Genomic DNA, 5132 nt, shown 5'->3' with positions numbered 1-5132 from the left:
GCAAAATTGTATCTATTTATGTCATATAACATGTTCTGAGACATGTATACATAGTAGAATGACAAAATCAAGTTAATTGACACATGTATTACATAATTTTTTGGTGCGAACATTCAAAATCTATTCTCACAAATTTGAGTATAAAATATATGGGTAGATATAGTCACAATTAGATACACTAGATCTCTTGAACTTATTATTTCTGTCTAACTGAAATTTTGTGTTCTTTAGTCAATATCTCTCCAATCCTCCAATCTCCCAGCCTTTGGCAACCACCAATTTTTAAATTGTCTTTCTATGAGGTTGACTGCTTCAGGTTCCACACATAAGTGAGATCATGTAGTATTTTCTTTCCTGTGCCTGTTCCATTTCACTTAAAATAAGCTTCAAGGTTTTTATATTCCTTTGCTAACTTCCTTTCCCCACTAAATTTCACACTGTGTTGACCTTGCGTTTTATTTATTTTTTCTTCTGTTCCAAAAAAGTGTGAGTATGCTATTCTAATTGAACTCAAATTTATATTTTCAAAAGAAATACTTGAGACAGTATTCTTACATATTAAATTGAAAAAAGAAACTATTATTATAGTCATCTATTTTGTAAAATGCCTCTCAACTGAGATTTTTCTGATAATTGAATAGGAGTTATAGAGTTTTGGGAGAATGATCATTAATAACTTTTTAAAGTGTCTTAGGCAATAAGGTAAAAATTGAATATAGTTGCCAGTTTATGATGTCTATTGCTCTTCATTTTTTTACACAGATTCATATTTCTATTCATTATGTTAAAGGACTTCTTTTAGCATTCCTTGTAGTATGAGACTGATAGAGATGAGGTCTTTCTACTTCTGCATATTTGAACATCCTTATTTCACCTTTCCCTGGAAAGATACTTTTCTGGGTGTAAAATTCACCCAGACCAGTTCTGTTTACTTTTTTTCTTCTTTCTGTTTAAAGATGCTATTTCATTTTTTCTCATCTGGATTGCTTCAATCACCATTAATTTTTTTCTTTCATGTAATGCCCCTTTTTTTTTTTTTTACCTCCAGCTAGTTATAAGAATTTTTGTTACCATTTTTAAACAATTTGATTATGATGTACATGAATGTAGTTATTTTCATGTTTCTTATCTTTGGAATTATTTTGAGGTTCTTGAATCCCTGGGCTTGTAAACTTTATCAACTTTAGAAATTTATGGGCATGAGTTCTTCAAAAATTTGTTGTCCTTGTTTCTCATTTTCTTCCATTTGAACTTTTCTTTGTTAATTATTTAAAATTTTTGTTTTTGTTTTATTTTATGTAGTTCCTATTTCTGTCTTTATATTTGCTAATCTTTCCTTTTCCAATATCCAATCTGCTGTTGGTCCACTCTAGTTTTAATGTTACATAAAGTTTTCATCTCTAAAAGTTCACTTTATGTATCTCTAGTTCTCTGTTTTACACAAATGGACTGTAGTTATAATAACTTTACAAATATATGTGTCTACTAATTCTAACATTTGAGTTAGCTGTGATTTGTTCCCAATTGATCTTTCTTCTCTGTTTTTGTGCCAAAAATTTTTGTTTGTGTGGTAGACATTGTGAATTTCATCTTGTTTGGAGTCTTATACCTTTCTATCTCTGTAAATATTTATTATCTCTGCCCTGAAGTGCAGTTAAATTACTTTTAAATTATCCAAGTCTTTCTGTTCTTGTTTTTGGTATTTTCTAAGTAGGACCAGAGCAATGTTATTCCAGGGCTAATCCCTACTATTGAGATAAACTTTTCTTAGTATGCTACCAAATATCTTGTGAATTATGAACTTTTCCATATTTATTGATGATAGACTTAATGGGGCCGTATGCTGTGTCTTCCAATTGTTTCAGATTGTTCTCTCCCCAGCTTTTAGGTAGTTTTTTCACAGGCTGAGTTTGCTCTGGTCCTTGTTGAATACCTGAGAGGACACATGGGAGGGTTCCAGAGTTTTCTCTTTGGGCAGCTTCTCTTCATTGCTCCATTTGTGAATTTGACCTGCCTAGGTTTACTTGGACTCTCAAATCTTCTTCTGAACTCTGCCTATGTTTCCCACCTTGTGCCATAGTCTAAAGACTCTCAGGACAGTAGCCTGGTATCCATGGGGGATTATTTCCAGGAGCCCCTACACACAAAATAATCCAAGGATGCTCAAATGCCTTATATAAAATGCTGTCAGATTTGCATACAATTTATATGTATCCTCCAGCATACTTTAAATCATCTTTAGATGGTTTATAATAGCTAATATAGTATAAGTGCTATGTAAACATTTGTTACACTGTATTGTTTAGGGATGGTGGAAAATATTTCTGTACATATTACAGAAAAAATTGTCTGTAATATCTCCACTAAAAAATTGTCTGTACATCTCCACTAAAGGTGCAAGGCATTTTTATTGTTGTTGTTTCTAAATATTTCCTGTCTGCCTTATTTGAATCTGTCTGGAGGAAACCAAGAGTATGGAGGGATAAGTGCACATCTTTCTCTGGGAGACTTTCGTTTTTCAGAGATCATTTTCTTTCATTCTTAATAGAGGAAGTTGTAGACCATTATTTATTTCATTTTTTTCTTCTTTTTTGTTCGAGTTCTTTCTTATGAAGGGGAATATCTGGTTCCTTTTGCTCCTTTTGGCCAGAAGCCTTTCTCATCTTTGTTGAATTTTTTTATTTATTTAAAAATTTTTGTCTTTGAATTTTGTATGAGTCTTCAATTTGATTCTATACAGTTTTGATAAAATTTTATGCAAGCTTGAGGTAAGACATGATGGCACATGCCTATGATCCCAACTACTTGAGAGGTGTATGTAAGATGATCACTGTTCAGGGTCTGCCTTGGGCAAAAGTGAGACCTATCCAAAAATTAAGTAAAGCCAAAAAGATCTGTGGAGTGGATCAAATGGTAGAGTGCCTACTTAGCGAGGTAGAGATCCTGATCCATATCCCAGTACTTAAAAAAAAGTATGAAAACTAATGATTGACCTAAGAGCATGATATTCCATTTTAAGTATTTTGTAATTTAAGTATTTTGTAATTTACTCAGGTTTTTTTTTGTTGTTGTTAGTTAGTTTGTTTGTTTGAGAGAGGGTTTTGCTAAATTGCCCAGGCTGGCCTTGAACTCACTATGTAACTCAGGTTGGCTTAAACTCAAAATCCCCCTGCTCTGCTTCCTGAAAGGTGTGATTACAGGCTTATACTACATGATTGGCTTTTTTTGTGTGTTGAGGGGGAGAGTACTGGGGAATGAACCCAGGGCCTCTTCCTATCATGTACCTTGAAACATGCCTCTAGACCTTTTGTTTTGATTTTGACATTGAGATAGAGTCTCCTGAATTTTGTCTGTGCTGATTTTGAACTCATAATTTTCTTCTACTACCCCTCAATTAGCAGGAATTACTGGCATGTACCAACCACCCAGGGCTCATTTTCTTAGATTTTAAAACTCATTTTACATTTTGCTTTTTATATCTTCTGATATCCAGTTACTTCTTTACCTATAAATATGCTGTCTTCTACTTTTTTTATTATATACCATAGATTTCCTCAAAACATTTTAAGACCACATATCTTCCCAATAGTCTTCTCAAGACTTTTGACAAGAGTGGTAAGATCTTTTCTACTATTGTGGCAAATGGTGAACTTTATGTTTTCCTTTCTTTTTACCTGCATTTCCAAAATCTTTCTCATTAAATTTATACTTTTATTGTATGAAAGTTTATTTTACAAGAAATATGATATTTCATTCTCTCTAGGTGGTTGATTTTTTAGAAACCCTTATTTCCATGTTTTTTTTCTATTTGCTCCTTGTCCTTGAAAAAGATTTATCAACTCCAAATATCCCCCTTTAAATGTGGGGTTTTCAGTATCCTTGGACCCTCCACTCATCTCCTTGCTGATATTTTGAAACAAAAATCAAACTTTTAGATGCTATGTTGAAGGGGGCTTGCTGAAATTTTGTGTTATTATTTAAAAAAAAATCATGCCTGTAATCCTAGCTACTTAAGAGGCAGATCTTTCATTCCACACAAGCTTGTCCTAGAATCATAACTGGGGGTGATGGGAGATGCAGAAAGGACAAAAGACAGAAGATCAAACTTACACAAAGCTGGACCAGATAGGCTGGGTGCATAGATGGGACACACAACAGCCCCCTCTACCTCCAGGAAGTTTATTATATACAGTGGCAAATGAGGTGGAGAAGCAGTTCTCGGGGGGGAGGCAGTGTGACATTGTAATTCTTGGGAATAGGAGGAACCTGTGACTGCTTCTTTCTGAATGTAAACATCTTAGAAATAATAGCTATGCTGGATCTTGCCCACTTCTGTGGCTGAGTCTGTGCCAAACTCAGCCTGCAGTTTATTTGACACAGCTGTGCTATGTACTCTGCTCTTCACATCTCCCCCTTTTTTATTTCTTAAATGTTCCTGATGAAGCCCATCCCCTAATCCAAGGAGGTGTCTTCCCACCATGCAGCATCCGACTGAAAAAACAAGAAAACTGGTGAGCAATACCAGAAGGAGTTCTTTAGCAAGTTAAAAGGATTAAAACCCTTGAATTCATCCAGGATAGTTTTTGCAATAGTAGCTGGAGAAACAACATTATCATAAGCCTTTTGCATGGCCAATGTTTGTTGTCTTAATAGCCATAAGTCCACAGTATCATTTGCTTCATTCTCATGTGCCCATAAGATAAGCTTTACCTGTAAAGTTATAGTCACTATATTGAGGCACCAAATATCCTGAGGAATGACCTCCCATGTGCACCATACCATCAGTAAAGATAGATACAGGGTGGTTCTACCAAGTGATAGGATGGTGAGTTGGTCATGAAAGCCTAGTATGCATCAGCCTGGACAACACCCACCTGTATTGTAATTATGAACAATGCCACCAGCAATGTGGCTGTGGGATTCCCAGCCATCCCCAGGCTACTGGTTACCATTTTGCCATTTCCATTGGTTTCTTAATTTGACCCCAGGTGAGTGGCTCACTGTCCTGTGTCTGTCTCACCAATGACTGTTTCCTTAGCCACCCTCTGGTTGGAGGAGGAGTCAGCCTCAGTGGTTCCCTGTCCTGGGGCAAGTCTTCCAGTCTCGGCCTCCTTTAAAGTTTTAAATGAAAT

Source organism: Castor canadensis, chromosome 4 (assembly GCF_047511655.1).
Source record: "Castor canadensis chromosome 4, mCasCan1.hap1v2, whole genome shotgun sequence".
NCBI classification, from domain to species: domain Eukaryota; kingdom Metazoa; phylum Chordata; class Mammalia; order Rodentia; family Castoridae; genus Castor; species Castor canadensis.
The sequence above is the reverse complement of the archived record's forward strand: the minus strand, read 5'-3'. Positions refer to the sequence as shown.